The sequence below is a fragment of the Abramis brama genome, assembly GCF_963993115.1.
Source record: "Abramis brama genome assembly, chromosome: 12".
NCBI classification, from domain to species: domain Eukaryota; kingdom Metazoa; phylum Chordata; class Actinopteri; order Cypriniformes; family Leuciscidae; genus Abramis; species Abramis brama.
In genome coordinates this window covers 22,543,806-22,565,065 of record NC_139974.1, presented here as the reverse complement: position 1 = coordinate 22,565,065, position 21,260 = coordinate 22,543,806, and positions in this window count along the sequence as shown.

Sequence of the window (21,260 nt, the reverse complement as noted above, 5' to 3'; positions counted from 1 at the left end):
AGAGCTGCATCTACGCATTTGGTGAAAGTGCGGGGTGATAAAGCTTGGCCGAATGGAAGTACTCGATATTGGTAAGCTTTGCCCCCGAAAGCGAACCTCAGAAACTTCCTGTGATATGGACGGATGGAAACGTGAAAGTATGCGTCCTTGAGATCTATCGTGACAAACCAGTCCTCGGACCTGATCTGTGGCACGATCTGTCTCAATGTTAACATCTTGGACTTGAGCTGCATGACTGACTCGTTCAGAACTCAAAGATCCAGAATGGGACGCAATCCCCCGTCCTTTTTTGGAACTATGAAATACCGACTGTAAAACCCGGTTTCCCTGTTGGAGGGAGGTACATATTCTATGGCCCCTTTCTCTAACAGAGTGTTCACTTCTTGTTCCATAACCAGAACCTGCTCGGGGGCCACCACTGTGGATAGGACCCCCATAAACCGAGGTGGGCGAGACCCAAACTGTATTTGATACCCTTTTTCTATGGTCTGCAGGACCCAACGAGAAACATTTGGCAGTAGCTTCCACGCTGTCAAAAATTCTACTAGAGGTACCAGCCTCTCGAGACTGGTTTCTGGATTTTGTCGTTGTTGAGTAGTCAGTTCGTCGCCCTGTAACGGCGGACCGGCAGGGAACGACTGAACGGACTGCTCTAAAACCCTCCTCAGAGGGGGCGGACATCCCAAGGCCACTACGTTTCCGGTGGTCCTTGAGATATGTGCTCGCCGAAGACCGCTGCGCCCTGAAGCACCGGAGGTGGCAGGATTGGCAGAACGGTCCCCTGAGGGCACCGAAGAGAGACGGGCACCGTAAAAAGAGGTGTTGACCGCTCTGCTTCGGGGGGGACTACCCTCATTGTCCTGAGCCCTCGAGCGTCAGGACTTTTTCCCCGCAGCCTTCTTGGCGATAATAACGGTCCGCAGATCCGCTCTACCCCTCGAAGGCTGCTGGGTTTGAGAACGCCCTCTGTGTCCCTGTGATTTTTGTGGGGGAGCACGGGAGGAAACGCTCTGTTTCTGAGTGGCACGATGCGAAGAGCTCTTTCTAGATGAGTGAGGCTGCTCCCGCTCAGAAGCCTCCTGATAAGAACGGCGGGGGAGGAGTTTTTGAAGGGAAGCTGCCTGTTTAGAAGCTTCTTGAAACTTTTCTACAGCAGTATTAACAGCATTGCCAAAAAGACCCGAAGTAGAAATGGGCGCATCCAAGAGAAAATGATTTTCCTTCTCCTTAATGTTACTGAGGTTGAGCCACAGATGCCTCTCAGTGGCCACCAGGGCTGCCATAGAACGGCCGATGGGTTTAGCCGTCTCCTTGGTGGCCCTGAGAGACAAATCTGTGGCTCTATGCAACTCACACACCACCTCAGGACCAATACCCCCGCCCTCATCTAAATCACCCAATAATTCTGCTTGGTAAGCCTGCAGCAAGGACGTAGTGTGTAAACAGGCTGCAGCTTGACCAGCGGCGGAATATGCTTTGCCCACCAGAGAAGATGTAACTCTGACGGGCTTAGTGGGCAACGTCGGAGCCTTTAGGGAAGATGCCGTTGCTGGAGAGAGATAGCTCGCGAGCGTCTCCTCCACCTTCGGCATTTCCCCATAACCATGCTCTTTATATTTATGTATAGAGGAATAATAGGATGTTTGTGCATTATAAACTCTATATGAGACCGGCTTATCCCACGATCTCGACACCTCGGTGTGGAGATCGGGGAAAAACGGTAGCCTCTGATGCTGAGGTTGTGACCTAGATGGCAGAAAATGTTCGTCGAGCTTGCTTTTAGAGCGAACGTCCTGCTTCTCTGATGGCCACTCAATATTTAGTCTTTCGACTGCTCTGGACACAACCTCTAATAGCTCTTCAAATGCATGAGAGTGAGGTGGCGAATCCTCAGACTCAGCGTCAACACTAACAACATCCAGTTCCTCAGAACTGGATAGTTGCAGTGTTGGTGCTTCAATCGGGGCGGAAGGAACCGCAACACGTGCTTCCGAACCCCGAGAAGAGGCACTAGATCTATCAGGTGAAGGTTGAGATAGGGCTGGGCCGTCTCAGACCCCTCTGATAAATCCATTTGCTAACTTCAGGTATGCGATCGACGCCGTGCCTCGGCAGTGGCGGGACCAGATCCCTGGGGAACGTGAACCTGAACGTCCTTGTGAAAGAACGCCAGGCGAGATCGGAGCGTACGTAAAGGTAGCGCTTCACAATGCACACAGTCAGCACCCTCGAGTGCTGACTGGGCATGCTCCTCACCCAAACAAGCAACACACAGGACGTGAGTATCCCCACCCGTTAAATAACGTGGGCAGGGATGCACACACTGTTTAAACTGCTGCTTGCTCGCCATAATGCTTTATATGTGATATAAAGACAAACAACACCAAATAAGACGGACAGATTCACAAAGAGCGCTACTGAAGACACAGAAGCTTTCGCTTTCTGTTTTCAGGCAGGCTTTATAGTTTCCTGGTACGTGACGTCACCCACCTCTGACGTTCCGCCACACCATTGGACTGATTTTACATGTGCTTCAAGACATCATCACGCAAGGCGTTCCCCATAGCGTCAATCTCGACGCAACGCGAGTTCCCTTGAAAGGGAACCCAAAACGTGCTTGCTTGCTTGACCATTAACCATATACCATACCTGGGTTTGGAACGACATGAGGGTAAGTAAAGAATGACTAGTTGCATTTTTAGTTTGATACTTTATTCCTTTAAAATAAAATAAAACTTGTATATGATTAAAAATTGAAATTCATTTGCATCTTTTGCCCTTATTTTCCGTTTCCTGGATGTTTTTTGACTTTCTTCAAGCAACTTGGTAAAGCTTGAAGATTTTGCTTGACAGGTTCCTGCTGCTGGAGAACCAAGTCAAGTCACCATTATTTATATAGTGCTTTTTACAATACAGATTGTTTCAAAGCAGCTTTACAGTGATAACAGGAAAATAATGCAACAAAGTTTGTTTCTAGAAGGAAATAGCGTCATAGTCCAGCTTAACTACTTCAGTGATGGTTATTTTTTGTTGTAAAAAAGTTATTTAGTTAATTTATCAATACAGCTGCTCTGGAGAAAACATTGATGTCATCGTCCAGCTCAGTTCAGTTCTCATATAATGGTGTTAATGCAGGCAGATCAATAATATTGTTGAATATTGAATGTGAAAAAGGCGACAGTGGCAAGGAACCAAAACTCCATCCGGTGACAGAATGGAGAAAAAAAAACCTTGGGAGAAACCATGCTCAGTTGGGTGGCCATCTGGTTTTCCATCTGATCTGGATATGGCCCGGATCGCGCTGACTAAATAATGCGTTGTGGTTGTTTCTAGGCGCAGGTCCACCATCTTCATTAGGTAGATGGTGCATGGTACAGGACTATCAAAAACATCAGACGAGACGTCTCTTGAGTCCTGTTTTCATTGCTCTGGGGATCCTGTGTTAAAGCAACATTGAAATCCAGAGTTATATATGGGCTTTGAAGGAACTCTGAAGGGCTAAGGTCAACCTACGTTTGGCAAGGGTGCCTAAAAAAGGCAAAGAAATGTTTGCTTGGTAAGAACATTGTTTTGAAAAGGGAAACATTCACATGATGGGTATCTTTCAGAGTCACCAATTTCTAATTTGTACCATGCAGAGGTTGTCTCACTCTTGATCTTAAAAGATTAATTTCCAAGCACCTCAACATGTTCTTTTGAATAGCTGGAAGCTGCCTTGATACTGTTCAAGCAATGTCTGACAAAACTTCTTGGGTCTGTCTTTCAGGAATGCTGGAACAGATGGATTGTAAATCTTGCATTCACTACTGTAGATGAAGTTCAGTCTACTGTATGATAGCAACTGCTATGGGACAAACTCACATACTTGAGTTTCAAGCAGAGATGAAAGACTTCATGTGCAACGCATTCTCATCCTAGGGTGTCATATACTGACGCTTTTGACATTTCGTCTACATCGAACGCACATGGCACCCTTTAGCGTCAATATGACATGCACAGAGCTTTGTTCGGTTATGGGTAGGTTTAGGTCTGGGGTAGGGTTAGGGTTAGACCGCTAGGAGGCGCCTTCTGGCCCATATCTGTCTGCGTCTCATATTGACGCTAAAGGGTGCCATGTGCGTTCGATGTAGACGAAATGTCAAACGCGTCAGTATATGACGCCTTGGGATGAGAACGGGCTGTCATGTGGCAGAACATTTGAAGTAGAAGCTTTTCAATGATTTGTTGAATGCCTCAACTCCATTTCTGTCAGGACCACTACCGTCAAATACGATTGACAATTAGCATACAGTTTGATTGGCGGTATGGTTCTGTTCTGGACGAGAACTCCCTGGGCATCCATGCAGCCTAGCATGGATAAGAACAGGGAGAGCAGCAATAACAATAAAAAAAAAGATTTTAAAGTACTACATAATTCGAGAATTTATTCTGATTCAAGGGGAATCAGAATGCCAAATCCTGACTGGGCGAGAGGAGGAGCTGGGCATGGAGGATGGTAATTAGCTCCTGAGAAACGAGATAGCTGCTGATAATACTGAAGGAGCTTATATATGTTTACGGTGATAGGCATCGTATTCCTATAGGTAGATGTGGATCAGCTGAGAGTCAGCTGATGTGAGCTTGACTAACGTGACCTGCCAAAACTAACGCTACGCTTGATTGTTGGTGGTAACTGCAATGGAGAATTCATGTGACGCATAGGCCCTGCACCATCTCTGGAAAACAACAAAAACATTACATTGATACAAGTAGACATCAAGCGCAAAGTCAGTGGAACACAGAATATGTCCAGTGCAGTACCTCACCTCCTGAACACATAACCACCTTCTATCAACATAATTTCTGACTTCAACGGATTTGTAAACTTACTCTCCTTCAGTATTTCAACCTCGTTATCACAAGATGATTGACTTGGGGTGCTAGCTATGTCTAGCTAAGTTTGTTTATAGGCTAGTTGCCATGTCTAATATTAGCTTTAAAAAAATGGAGAATAATAAACCTCCACTCGCAGTCGGGAAGAGAAAGCTTCTTACTGACTTTTTTTAGGGGTAATTTTATCCCTCTATATATCTTTCTACTATATCTTTATCCACTCCATGTTGGAGCTTTTGTATTCCTTGCATAAATTGGAAACATTTAGGCTTAAGGCGGGACACTACAGGTGAACAGGGTAACATTTTTAAATATAAAATATCACCATGAAACTTCCTCAGTTGATTACTTACACAAGTGTATAAAAAAAATGTATTACAAGTTTTTGAAATTTGTATGTTTAATTATGCAAATTAGGCCTTATCTCATTAAATATGCACAATTGTGCATATATTTTCGGTAGATAGATCTGAACATATGATAAAGCCAGGTGCAAAATTCTTTTTTCATTTTCTTTACACGCAAGATGAAAAATAAAATTCAGAGGGATTTCAAGATATGCTTTCATTACCTAGGAAATCAAAATATACTGTCCATAGCCTTAAAAAAATCAATTTTCGGCATATTTTTTTGGATTAAATTGTCACATAAATCAGGCCAGGAATGATTTATTAACAACTCCCTCTGAAAATATCTTCAGAATTCTGCGAAGTGCATAACTGGAAAGTTTGGTGTACATAGGTGCTACATAGGCTGAGATGTTTGTACTGGAGAATGACAAAAAAAACTCATTTTGAGAAAACGGCATTTAAAGATTTAAATAGCTCTAAATTAGATTTCGTCATTAGCTTTAAATCCCCCTTTGGATATTCACGATTGGTTACTGATAGAAAAGAAATGCCCATATTTGGGTTACATAGCATTGTACAGGAGATTCAGAGCTTTATAACGATACCCGTCATGACAGACTTCAGTAAACAGACGGAACTCAGCATGTCGCATTGGAATGCTAACTTCTTGGTAAATTCAGGAGAAACTTACTGCCGCAAGTAAACAAAATGTAATAAAATAAACATATTAATGTATATTTTTTAACATTTTCTTTATAGCAGCTTGAAAGAACACATATTGAAGGAGTAAACTAGCCCAAAATCTCAAAACTGACCACTGCATGAAAAATCTATGTTTTTGCCTGCCGTGTCTCGCCTTAAGTTTCTGTGTAATAAACAAAACTTAATTTAATTATTCTTCATTATTAATAGTCCTGGTTCTACGGGAGTGCTAGAGATCTTGAAGAAGATGAGTAACTGCTTTTTTAGTAATTATAAAGGGAAATTATAAAGCGTTGTGCGCTTTCTATGCTTTCTGATATCCATTCAGAATTTGTATAAAACTTGTTTTTCATGCTGCAAGGACCAATGGCCACGTACACGCTGCAAAGTTTTGGGAATTACGTCCACATTTATGCAGGATTCACTCTTGAAATAGCATTGATTGACATTGATAGCCATAGCATTGTTTGTTCCTGAATAAAGCAACCTTTTTCACTGAAATGGTTGAATAGTCTGCTGACTGACCTACTCACTCATAACAGTCCTTTGTCGCGACCTACTGGACATAACTATGTAAAAATCATATGTACTGAAATCGTTGAAAAATCCCCACCAACACACAATTGTGTCGGAAGACAGCCTGTTTTGTCACAATTTATATGTTTAATATCTAATAATAAACTACATGCATTTAATCAAGTATTTTGGAACAAACATTATTATCACAAGTGTCACATCAATCATCCAGTTGTTTTTAGGGTAAATACTACATTGGTAAATAAAGCTAGAATCATTCTGTTGGTACACTACTGTTCAAACGTATCTTCTGCTCACCAAGCCTGCATTGATTTGATCCAAAATACAGTAAAAACAGTAATATTATGAAATATTATTACAATTTAAAATAATACTACAATCAAATGTAATTTATGTGATTAAAGCTGAATTTTCACAATCATTACAGTCATCACATGATCCTTCAGAAATCATTATAATATGATGATTTGATGCTCAACAAACATTTCTGATTATTATCAATGTTGAAAACAGTGTACAATTTTTTTTTTTTTTTTTTTTTTTTTTTACTTTGATGAATAGAAAGTTCAAAAGTACTAAATTTATCTGAAATATAAACTTCTGTAGCATTATGCACTACCATTCAAAAGCTTGTGGTTAGTAAGAATTTATAAAAAAATGTTGGGAAAGAAATTTATACTTTTATTCAGTAAGGTTGCATTAAATTGATCAAAAGTGAAAGTAAAGTCATTTACAATTTAACAAAAGATTATATTTCAAATAAATGCTGTTCTTTTGAACTTTCTATTTATCAAAGAATCCTGAAAAATAAAATGTATGATGGTTTCCACTAGGGATGTCCCGATACCACTTTTTGCAGAACGAGTCCGATACCGATACTGTAATTTTTGGTACTCGCCGATACCGATACCGTAACCGATACCTGAATTTTCACTGCATTTGTAATTTTTAAATGTATTAGTAGATAAACCAAAAGATTATAAATCATATTAGTTGGCTTAATTTGTTCATCAAATATATATATTTCTTTCAGTTATTTTCATGCTTAATTAAGCCTGCTAAAATGCATTGTATGAGCTTCTGTACTGTACTTCTGTACTGTCATTGTTCATTCTATTGCTCTATCATATTTTATCTTTCATTTAATAGCACAGCACATATTTAGAGCTGCTTCAGCAGGGCTCAGTGCTGAGGACTGGGTCAGCGGTTCAAATGTTTGTCAAAACCAGTGAAATATCAATTATTTAATCCAATTTTGAGACTACAACAAAAACTAGCAGCCTAATTAATGTGAATTTAAAACAAGTAAGCAGTCAGTAACAAAATAAAAACAATCAATCGAATTACAAATAGGATAAATATATACAATACAACAAAGAAAGGCTACAAATGAAATAAACAGTGTTTTTAGAGTTTTTTCAGGTAGATCTAACAGGTACAGACATTTGAATAAAGTAATCAAATGTGAAAAAAGCATATTCATTACTGTATAAATTATATATAGATGGATATTTTTGTAAAGTTGAAAAGGGTAGCCTATTTAGTCAAGAGCAGTCAGTATTTCTTTGTCCTTTATTTGATTAACATTAAAACACAGAAGCAGGTTTATCAAACTGCTGCCCCTTTAAGACCGAGCGCACCAGAGCTCATTTGAACATGCTACGTTCATTTGAGATATAACCGACTTTGTTTACTATAGGATACTCACCAAGACGGGCGTTATTACATAGTTGTGTGTGAATTCGTCCGTACAAGAGCAAGACGTGAAAGACAATTTAATTCAGCATTCGCGCGCTGAGACGCTGGTTTGTGAGGCGCGCGCTTCGGATGTTTGCGTTCATGAAACTTCTTAACCTGCACACGTCCTGTAATTATGTAGGGAACCACTTGTTATACTTCAGTCAGGTAACAGTTCATGTTTTACTTTACTTACATATACGTTTTAGTTTTAGTCATAAACATTTAGTTTTCATCCAAATAACATGTGCTGAGTCGATCAGCAAAGAGCATTCAACAGAAGTGCGCTTCTCGCTCTCTCTCTCTCTCTCTCTCGTCAGTTAACGTCAATAATAAGCTAAAGCTACATGCCTCGTTTAATTTCGTTGCCATTGACATCCGACTGAACAAACTTTCCACTAATGTCTGTTTAAACTAAGGGATGTGCTCGACCAGCTCGTGCGTCTTTGACTCAGTTCACCTCGACAAAGCACTCGCGGCGGCCAGTTTCGTTTCGCAAAATGTACGTGGTATCGGTGCGTGGTATCGGCGAATTTTTATGAGTACGAGTATATGAGGGCAGTATCGACCCGATACCCGATGCCAGTATCGGTATCGGGCCATCCATAGTTTCCACACAAATATGAACTGTTTCCAACATTGTTAATGTAAAGACCACCCATTGGCCAAACAACGGAATCCAACGGTGTGGGCGAAGGTATAATGCGTGTATGTCTTTTCAGTGCTCCAGTGAGGTTCACTTTGTTTATTAGAATTTAGTTTCAATATTACTTTAGCTCTACACTTAATCTGACTCCAATTTCAAATGATCATCAAATTTAGATCGTGTTTCTTATTAGAAAATAATCATAAATATTGATTATGACTTAATTTAGATCTTTGATTACTCTGACTGAGAATCTAGAAATGGTATGGTATTTATTCATTAAAGGACCCGGTATCGCTTTGAGACGTCACATCGCGAATGTGCGCTCACGATCACAAACTTAGCCAGTTCTGAAATAGTCAGAGGATGCAGTGCGAACTATTTTACCCTTAAGCGGTAGCTCTCTGCTTACTCATAACAAAAGGTGTAATTTTTTTAAAAGTTGCAAGATGCAACGTGCTAAGTAGAAATCGTAAGGTCTCCTTAATGACGTGCTCCATGCTCCATTCATTAGTGCCTTCGGTTTGATCTATCCTGGAAGAGATTTGCGGAAACATCAGACTACACATTAATCTACTAGAAATAATGATTTCAGAATAATACAGAATAATTCAAATATAACATTTTATTTGTCAGGTAAAAATGTATCATGCCAATTACACAAGTAAATGATTAAAGGCCAATTCAGAAATAATAAATACATGACATCAATTACTCCAAGATGACTCTAAGAGTAAGCAATGCATTCCTGACAGAGACACGCAGTGGTGTGTGAGTGTGTTCCAAGTGTAAGACTTGGGAAAACACTGACACCGCACTGTGTGGGGGTTTTCCTGGTTACAGGTTCCCAAAGACTGCTTACTCTTAAATATCCAGACCAGAACAAAAGGCTTGTACAAATATTTTTTAGAGTTGTTCTGGGTATTATCAGAATCAGAATCAGAATCAGAAAGAGCTTTATTGCCAAGTGTGCTTGCACCCACAAGGAATTTTTCTTGGTACTGAAGCTTCCAGTGCACATATACAAATACAAATACAACAAGAAACATAGTAATACAAATTCTAAGAATAAAAAAATATAAAAAATAAATAAAAATTGTATAAAAGTAAAAAAGTAGGGTCACAGTTGGGTTTAGTCCGAATAAACATTTACAGATTATGAACATATTTACAGTATTTTGAGTAGTATGAATAATATAAATATAAATATCACCTGAGTTAGAGAATATTGCACCAGACAGTGGGAGTCTAGCGCATGTTACAGATTATAAACATATTTACAGTATTTTGAGTAGTATGAATAATATAGATATAAATATCACCTGAGTTAGAGAATATTGCACTAGACAGTGGGAGTATTGCACTTACAGGCATATGCCTTGGGGGCATGTTAAGTGTTCAGAAGGGAAATGGCCTGTGGAAAGAAACTGTTCCTGTGCCTGGATGTTCTTGTGGCCAGTGATCTGTGTCGCCGTCCTGACGGTAACAGTTCAAACAGGTGGTGTCCAGGGTGAGTGGAGTCTGTGATGATTTTACCTGCTCTCTTCCTCACTCTGGAAGAGTACAGGTCCTGGAGGGTTGGCAGGGGGGCACCAATAATCCTCTCTGCAGTCCGGACTGTCCGTTGTAGTCTCCTGATGTCCAATTTGGAAGCTGAACCAAACCAGACAGTGATGGAAGTGCTTAAAACAGACTCAATGATGGCTGAGTAGAACTGGATCAGCAGCTCCTGTGGCAGATTGAACTTCTTCAGCTGGCGAAGGAAGTACAGTCTCTGCTGGGCCTTTTTCACAATGGAGTCAATGTGATTTGCCCACTTCAGGTCCTGAGAGATGGTAGAGCCCAGGAACCTGAATGACTCCACTGCTTCCACAGTGCTGTTCATGATGGTGAGAGGGGGGAGTGCTGGGGTGTTTCTCCTGAAGTCCACAATCATCTCCACTGTTTTGAGTGTGTTCAGCTCAAGGTTGTTATAACTGCACCAGACAGCCAGCTGTTCAACCCCCAGTCTGTAAGCAGACTCGTCACCATTTTGGATGAGACCGATGACAGTGGTGTCGTCTGCAAATTTCAGGAGCTTGACAGAGGGGTCTTTAGAAGTGCAGTCATTAGTGTAAAGGGAGAAGAGCAGTGGGGAGAGAACGCACCCTTGGGGGGCGCCAGTGCTGATGGTGAGGGTCCTGGATGTGAGTTTCCCCAGTCTCACTAGCTGCTGCCGGTCCGTCAGGAAGCTGGAGATCCACTGACAGATTGAGGATGGCATGGAGAGCTGAGTCAGTTTGGCTGTGAGAAGATCAGGGATGATGGTATTGAAGGCCGAACTGAAGTCCACGAATAAGATCCGTGCATAAGTCCCAGGTCTGTCAAGATGTTGCAGGATATAGTGCAGTCCCATGTTGACTGCATCATCCACAGACCTGTTTGCTCTGTAAGCAAACTGAAAGGGATCCAGCAGGGGTCCAGTGATGTCCTTCAGATAGGCCAACACCAGTCTTTCAAACGACTTCATGACCACAGACGTGAGAGCGACAGGTCTGTAGTCATTAAGTCCAGTGATTTTAGTTTTTTTGGGAACCGGGATGATAGTGGAGCGTTTGAAGCAGCAGGGAACTTCACACTGCTCCAATGATCTGTTGAAGATCTGCGTGAAGACTGGGGCCAGTTGGTCAGCACAGGCTTTTAGACAAGCAGATGAGATGCCGTCTGGGCCTGAAGCTTTCCTAGTCTTCTGTTTTTTGAAGACTCTGCTCACGTCCTCCACGCAGACCTTAAGCTCAGGTTGGATGGCAGAAGGGGGGAGGAGAGGGGTTGCAGGAGGTGATGGTGGATGTGTGAAGTGCACATCAGAGCGGGTGTGAGGTGTGAGTCTGGGCTTCTCAAACCTGCAATAGAATGCATTGAGAGTGTCAGCCAGTTGTTGATTCTCCACAGATGGGGGGGATGGTGATTTGTAGTTGGTGATGTTCCTCAGGCCTCTCCAGACTGATGCGGGGTCGTTGGCTGAAAACTGGTTTTTCAGCTTTTCAGAGTAGCTTTTTTTAGCAACTCTGATCTCCTTTGTCAGTCTGTTTCTGGCCTGGTTATACAAGATTTTATCCCCACTTCTGTAAGCATCTTCTTTGGCATGACGAAGCTGTTTGAGTTTCCCAGTAAACCATGGTTTATCATTAGTGAATGATAAGAATGTCCTGGTAGGAATGCATGTATCCTCACAGAAACTGATATATGATGTTACAGTATCTGTGAGCTCATCCAGATCGGTGGCTGCAGCTTCAAAAACAGTCCAATCAGTGCAATCGAAGCAGGCCTGTAGATCCTGCTCTGCTTCATTGGTCCATCTTTTTACAGTCCTTATTACAGGTTTAGCTGATTTCAGTTTCTGCCTGTAGGTCGGTATAAGATGAACCAAACAGTGATCAGAGAGCCCCAAAGCTGCCCGTGGGACGGAGTGATACGCATTCTTTATCGTGGTGTAACAGTGGTCCAATATATTACTGTCTCTGGTAGGACATGTAACATGCTGTCTGTATTTTGGCAGTTCACGGGAGAGATTTGCTTTGTTAAAATCCCCAAGAATGATTAAAAGAGAGTCTGGGTACCTTTGTTCCATTTCAGCTATATGTTCAGCCAGCTGTTGTAGCGCTGCGCTCACACACGCGTCTGGAGGAATGTAAACATTCGCGAGAATGAATGAGGAAAACTCCCGCGGCGAGTAGAAAGGTTTACAGTTTATGAAATGCGCCTCTAAATTAGGAGAGCACATCTTCTTCAGTGTTGTTACATCTGAACACCAACTTTCGTTAATGAAGAAACACAATCCACCACCTCTCGTTTTCCCCGTTAGTTCCGCGATGCGATCCGCTCGGAACAGCTGGAAGCCCGGCAGATGTAGTGCGTTGTCCGGTATGGCTTCACTCAGCCAGGTTTCAGTGAAGCACAGAGCAGCGGAGTTTAAAAAATCCTTGATAGTGCGGGTGAGGAGAAGAAGTTCGTCCATTTTGTTAGGAAGAGATCGGAGATTCGCAAGATGAATACTGGGTAGTGCAGTGCGGAGGCCGCGCTCGCGGAGTTTAACCAGCGCGCCCGCGCGCTTCCCGCGTTTGCGTCTGACCGCGCGTTTGAACAACACCGCTGCCCCTCCAACGAGAATGTCCAGTAAAACGTCTGAGTTATCAAAATCTGTAAAAAACTTGTCTGGTGTGTGTTTCCTAATGTCCAGAAGTTCGTCTTTGGTGAAACTGATAGGAAAAGAATGACTAAACGCAGAACAAACGAACAAAAACAACACAATGACTGGAGAGCTCCACACCGAGGCAGCCATCCGCGGCGCCATCTTGGTTTTAATATAATTATCAGATATCTTGAAGAGGCACCACCCAAAGAGGAGGACAGAATTCTCCTAAGTTTTCAATCTTTCTCATAATACCAATGACTGCAATGAAATTAAGACCATTTTACCAATTGAAGACTGGAGTAATGATGCTGAAAATGATACTGAAAACTTTTTTTTATCACATATCAAATCAATGCAGCTTTGAGCAGAAGAGACTTCTTTTAAAAACATTTTAAAAATCTTATTGATCTTAATCGATCTTATGTATATTTATTTAAAAAAATATTGAAACCAAAACATGGCATTTTATAGTGTGCAGGTAAAGATTACCTCTACTAAGGCAAGCACAGTCCATTCCAGTTTAGCAGAGGGCAGTGGCAGAAGTTCAGCACAGGTCAGCAGCAACAAGATCTCAGAAGAGGGCAAATGCAGTGATAACAGGTTGATATGGGTCTGAACACCAACAGCAGCTCAGCACAGATCAATGAAAGCAAAGAACAGGTCACCAACAGCTCTGAACGGCTCAGAACCAACAAAAACGCAGAGCAAGTCAGCATCTTCTCCAAGGAAGTTGATACCTGGAGAAATCAGTTAGAAATATGGAGGAAACAAAACTCCCCATGGCTGTACATCAGTGAATACAAAATTGGGTGTATTGCATGTAGAGATGTTAAACGAATGTGTACAAACAAAAAAGGTGTTCAAGTGGCAGAGGAGTGGGCTTTAGGGAGGGTCCAAGCAATGAATGTACATGCTGTGAAGAAAAAATATATAAACACCGGGATAGTCAGGCTCATCAGAGGGCTCTAGAAATTGAAGCCCAGAAAGAAAAATAGATCCTCCAAAGAAGGTTAACAATGAGCTTGTCAGAGAAACAGCCAACAGTCTAAGAAGCCTACTTTGTGGCAAAAGAGAGATTAGCATTAGTTTTTTTTGTTGTTTTTTTTTTGTTGTTGTATTATTTACTACGGAGCCCCTGAGGGGACCTTTGCAAAAAAATAATAATACGAACTTTCACGTGCGCACGCGAAACTATTGCGTGCGCACGAGAAACTTCCGCGTGCGCACGTGTTACAATTTCCGGTTTGGTTATAGTGTCATTACTACAAATGTGGGAAAAGGGATGAGATGAGAGTGTGCTTGGAGCATGCCTCCAGAGATTTGTCTTATTATAGGGAGTTTGCAATTGAGGTTGTTTGTGGACTGTGCTTTACTGTAAGAAAAAAAGCATGAATATCACATAAATGAATATCAGGTCCCACATCATGGATTACATAATCAGAGAGTAGCCTATTTATTTTCGTTTTGAATTGTTTCGTTTAAAGACATTCCAAGCTATCTTCAGATGTATTTCTCATGTATGTGAGGCATAGGGGAGAGCAGGGCACAACCTAACGCATTTTGGTTTTGGCTCAAATCAAATCAAAATCAAGTATATTTGTATAGCGCTTTTCACAATACAGATTGTATCAAAGCAGCTTCACAGTATTAAAATAAAATAATACAACAAAGTTTGTTTCTAGTGGAATTTATTGATTGATAGAATAAAATTAAATATCCCCAAAATATCCCCAACTGAGCAAGCCAAAGGCAACAGTGGCAAGGAACCGAAAAAAACTCCATCAAGCGGCCTAATGGTGTCCTAAAACTCCATCAGGTGACCTAATGGAGAAAAAAAAAAAAACCTTGGGAGAACCCAGGCTCAGTCGGGGGCCAGTTCTCCTCTGGCATTTATGAACTAGAGGCCGGATTGTAGTTTGAAACTGAGATTAACAATATTATATGAATGCCTGGCTGAAAAGATGCGTCTTTAATCTAGTTTTAAACTGGGAGAGTGAGTCCGAGCAACGAACAGTATCAGGAAGGCTATTCCAGAGTTTTGGAGCCAAATGTGAAAATGCTCTCCCTCCTTTGGTGGATCTGGATATCCTAGGTATGACCAAAAGCCTTGAATTTATTGATCTTAAAGAGCGCGATGGATTATAGGGTGATAGAAGATCCGCTAAATAGACTGGAGCTAAGCCGTTTAGGGCTTTATAAGTCAGTAGCAATACCTTATAATTAATACGGAACTTTATAGGTAGCCAATGTAGTGATGATAAAATCGGTGTTATATGATCATATTTTCTTGATCTAGTAAGAACTCTAGCGGCTGCATTTTGGACTAACTGTAGCTTGTTTATTGAGGATGCAGGACAACCGGCTAATAAAGCATTACAGTAATCTAGTCTCGAGGTCATGAATGCATGAACTAACTTTTCTGCATCAGAAACTGATAGCATATTACGTAGCTTAGCAATGTTTCTAAGGTGGAAAAAGGCTGTTTTTGTAACATACGAAATATGATTTTCAAAAGACAGGTTACAATCGAGTATAACACCCAGGTCTTTTACTGTAGAGGATAAAGTAACAGGACATCCTACGATGTCAAAGTTGTATTGTGAGAGGTTCTGTGGGCGGTTTTTTGAACCGATAAGTATTACCTCTGTCTTGTCTGGATTTAATAATAGAAAATTACGCGTCATCCAATCTTTTATATCTTTAACACACTCTGTCAATTTGGATAATTTAGCGTTTTCATCCTGCCGTGATGAAATATATATTTGAGTGTCATCAGCATAACAATGGAAACTAATTCCATGTTTCCTTATAATATTTCCAAGTGGCAGCATATATATTGAGAATAACAGAGGGCCCAACACAGATCCCTGCGGCACTCCATAGTTTACTGGAATTATGATCGATTTTTCTCCATTTAAATAGACAAAATGGTAGCGGTCTGATAAGTATGATTTAAACCAGCTTAATGCTTGTCCTTGAACACCAGTATAATTTTGTAGTCGATCTAAGAGTATTGTATGATCTATAGTATCGAACGCAGCACTTAGGCTCAATTATTTAAAAAATAATTAGGTTAGATTAATCTTTTTTTTTTACACAAGCAACATACACATCTCTGCTACAAATGAACACTTAAAGTTTTTTTCTAGGACCTTCCATTTTCGTACAGTTGCACTGAAAGTGACAGAAGTGCAAATGTTACAACTTACCCCATATGCGGGGTTAGTTGTAACACTTGTGTCTAACACACATAATTCAGTACTATTTTATCTGTATAGTTTGATATTGTTTGTACATCTGTATAGATAGATATCCATACATCCATCCCTCATCCAATCATCCTTCTATTATGGATCAATATCATGGATAGAGATATAGGAAAGGGCTGCACAGTTTTGCAATAAATAAATAAAATCATCAAATATTGTAATTGCATTGAATTATATTTTTGTGTGGCATGAGAAAGCACAGTAGCAGTGGTGGGCACTGAGGGGCCACGAGAAAGCACAGTAGCAGTGGTGGGCACTGAGGGGCCAGGATTCAGCACAGTAGCAGTGGTGGGCACTGAGGGGCCAGGATTCAGCACAGTAGCAGTGGTGGGCACTGAGGGGCCAGGAGAAAGCACAGTAGTGGTGGCGGGCACTAAGGCAGTGGCTGGTTCTGGCCTGTCGGTTACAAAGGATGGAGTAAAGTCATTTTCACTAAAAATGTCACAATTGTAGGGCCAAATGCCTGTGCATCTATACCCTGACATGATATTTTCAGGGGTTACCGCCTGTGGCAAGGCTTTGCCAACAATGCCAGGTAGGTCATAGATAGTAGCATTGATACCTGAGTGAGTCTTCAACCAGTGGTCAAAATGCATGTTAAATTTACTCTTGAAAGAGCGGAACACACTTCTGTCCAGGGGCTGGAGTTTGTGGGTGCAGTGAGGAGGGAACGTCAAAAGTACAATCCCATGCTCCTTGCAAAAATTCAGTGCAGACACTGACACATGGGAAGCATGGTTATCTAACAAAAGGAGGACCTTTGACTCCTGCGATGGCTTTGTGTGGTTGGCAAAATGGCGTAGGAAAACTAAAAACTCATCCTCCTGCATCCATCCTGAACCATTTGCTGCACCAACACATCCAGTGGGTCCGTCACGGATAAAGTGTGCATGAAATTTCTTCCGAGGGAAGATAAAGAAAGGGGGAATATAATTCCCCTGTGCATTGACCACAACAGCAACAGTAACTAGTTTACCTCTCTCACCAGATGTCATGGCCCCAATCTGCCGCAACCCTTTGGACGCAATGATTTTTTCTGGTACTTGCACGGTGGAAACTCCGGTTTCATCCATATTCCAGATATTTTGTGGCTGCAAACCATGCTTGTCATACACGCTTTTCAGGTTCTTAAAAAAAGTGCCCACATTGTGTTTGTTGAAGCTTGAGGCCCTTGCCAGACTGGTTGCTTGTGGCTTCCTGATGGACAGTGTGGGGTTACGCTTAAGGAAAGATGTCATCCAGTCCTTTCCTGCCATCTCATTTGTCTTCCAGGACTCTGGATATGTGCAATTAAATTGCACTGCACACTGGAAGGCAAGTTTTCGGACCTGAAAAACAACAACATGCAAATTGTATGAATTGTTTATATTATTTATATGTAATGTTTATTTCCAACTGACCTTGTTTAAAATGAATACTAGTACTATTTTTATTAAACATAAACTCATTTGTGAACTTCAATGAAATGTAAGGTTAGCCAACTAAATAAATTGTATAGATTTTTTTTGTGGACGCTCTCTGGAATTAACCTTTTTATTTATACATTTGTTTTTTAGTAACAATTTACAATTAGGTTCTATATTATAAATTAACCAACATGGCCTAACAATTCCAATGTCTAAGCAATCTATAGGCCTATTACTTTCTGTTTTTAGTTACAGAAAAAAAAAATAATAATAATAATAATAATAATTTATTATGCTGGAAAATAATACAACCACTGATTTTTTAAATGTTTTGGTTTTTAACAAGTTAATAAGATTTTACCAAACAACCTTATTGTGAAGTGTTAGGCTATTATGTTTAGTTTTTTTACTTCTTAACCACCCTACCTCTTTAGGGCTTAGCCCATAGTACATGGCAGATGCTATTCTTAAATAGTCCCTGAGCTTCTTTTCCTGCTCTGCGCTAAAGACCTGCTTGTGGCGAGAATAACCGACAGTGGGTAGCTTGCTGCTACCAGCCTCCTGAAGCTTTCTCTTCTGCATGACAAAACGATGGAGAGTCACATGGCAAATACCATACAACTTTGCCACTCCTCTGATAGACCTGCCACTATCCACATGCCTGGCAGCAATACACAGAAGGTCCCTACTCACTCCTCTATCTGTTTTCCGCTTTGGATGTCTCATTCTGTAAAAAAAAAAAACTGAAAGAATTAGGCTCCCTGTTTTTATTTCAATATCGTGAACACTTGGCGGCTTAGTTGTAACACTGTGCTACAACTAACCCCGCTGTGTAAAAAATAAGCCTTTAAGCCTAGCTAACAGTTGCTAGGAGTTGCTGACATGTTTCAAAATGGTGCCATGTTTTAGCCAACAAGACAGTGATTAAGGCAATATAAAGTTAGATTTGGTGACGTACACACACAACTCAGAAACAGAAAAATACTTACATGGTGTCAAAACACTCTTTGTCCCGTATCTTCACAAAATATTACCAAAACTTTTCACAAATCCACGGGAGACCGTCTTCTGGCAGCGAGAGAAAAAGAGCGTAAACACAACCCGCGTGACCCTGAGTAACTACGTAAAAGGTCCGTGTTACATTTAGCCCCGCATTAGGTTGTGCCCCGCGCTCCCCTACACCGAGTTTCGGCTAATTTATGATGAGATGCGCTCCAGTTCACGTGCAATGCAATTGACCGCGGCGCGCCTCCATGATTATATTGTCTGCTATATATTTGCTTCTCATTTATTAAATACAGGCAATTGGTTGATGAAAAATTTATTAAAATTAAGGTACAATTTATACAAAACGAAATTCACTTTAAATAAATGCTTTCTACAAAACAAAACTTAATGAAGTGGTCAAAATCCATTTGTGATCCATTCCATTCTGAATAAACAAACAATGCAGTTTACATGCTTCGTCTTTGTTGCATTATTCATTAAGATAATAGGCCTAATTAATAAATGCACGCACAATTATCCGTGAAATTGATAATGTTGCAGATATGTTTTACTATGCACAAACAAATGCCTTTCAACTTATGTGTGCAAAATTCAGAATTAAATGAATGTGCAGCAATTTGTACAAATAGAGAGTCTGTAGGCCTACTATACATGTTGTAGTCATTAAATAAGCACATTTAGTTTCATATTTGTTAAAATATTATAATGTATAATTTTTCCATCTATGTTGATTATGAAAAGTGAACAGCACGAGTAAGATAGGATGCGCAATATATGAGACATGGAGTGGGTCAGACATGATTTACCACTTCATTAAGTTTTGTTTTGTAGAAAACCTTTCTTTAAAGTGAATTTCGTTTTGTATAAATTGTATCTTAATTTTAATAAATTTTTCATCAACCAATTGCCTGTATTTAATAAATGAGAAGCAAATATATAGCAGACAATAATCATGGAGGCGCGCCGCGGTCACTTGCATTGCACGTGAACTGGAGCGCATCTCATCATAAATTAACCGAAACTCGGTGTATGCCTCACATACATGAGAAATACATCTGAAGATAGCTTGAAATGTCTTTAAACGAAACAATTCAAAACGAAAATAAATAGGCTACTCTCTGATTATGTAATCCATGATGTGGGACCTGATATTCATTTATGTGATATTCATGCTTTTTTTCTTACAGTAAAGCACAGTCCACAAACAATCTCAAATGCAAACTCCCTATAATAAGACAAATCTCTGGAGGCATGCTCCAAGCACACTCTCATCTCATCCCTTTTCCCACATTTGTAGTAATGACACTAGGCCTATAACCAAACCGGAAATTGTAACGCGTGCGCACGCGAAAGGTTTCTCGTGCGCACGCGAAAAGTTTCTCGTGCGCACGCGAAAGTCTGTTTTTTTTTTGTTTTTTTTGCAAAGGTCCCCTCAGGGGCTCCGTAATTATTATTTTATTATTATTATGATTTTTTTTTTTTTTTTTTTTTTTTTTTATCTACTCTGTTGTTCTGCTGTTCTATGTTGTTTGGACATGATCCTGAGGACCCCCATGAAAACGAGATGTTTCATCTCATGGGGTTGATCCTCTAATAAATGTTCATAAATAAATAAGTAAATAAATAAAATGAGCAGACTGATAATGCTACAAGAGGTCAGTGGAGGAAAAATGGGTCCTTCACACAGATCATAAGTGTATCACCATGATTGAACACATTGCCACTAAAATGAAAAAGTCAATTATATACACATTGAAGTCCAATGATTCTTTTGTGAAATTGACAGTTGATGAAAGCAGTAACTTTGACAAAAGCTATTTAATAATTTACTTGAGAGCAGATGTGACAGGCAGAGATGACATTGAAAACATTTTCCTTGATCTTGTAGAGCTAGATAAGGGAACAACAGCAGATGCATTGTATCAAGCTCTTAAGAAGACCCTTTTGACAGCAGGTTTGGATGATGAATATTTAAAATCACACCTGATCATTGCCACAGATGGAGCATCAGTCATGACAGGAAGAGAGAGTGGACTGATTGCAAAGTTGAGAAAAGACTTCCCTTCATTGAAGAGCATTCATTGGCTTGCACACAAGCTAGAGTTGGCAGTGCATGATGCATGCAAGTCTGTAACTGGGTGTAACCACTTTGAAATCTTTATTTCAAAGTTGTATACGTTTTACCACCAATTTCCAGAAAATGCCAGACTGCTCTATGATGCTGCCACTCATGTTAACATCTCGCTGCTGAAGATTGGGCAGATTTTCTCCATTCGCTGGGTTGCCAGCAGTTTCAGCACTGTCAGAGCTGTTTGGCGGGACTTTCCAGCACTTGCCACATACAGAAAGCTTCTGTGGATGTTTCCCGCAATGATTTGGATCGACGAAAATGCAGTGGACTATTGAGGAAACTCAGCAGCACAGGTTTTGTTAAAGACCTTCCATAGATGAAAGATGTGCTGCGTGAGTTGCAAAGCCTCTCTCTGAAACTGCAGAATTGAAACACGGCAGTTCCTGCAGGCTGTCATTGATAATCTCTCTGTACGTCTCCCTGACTCA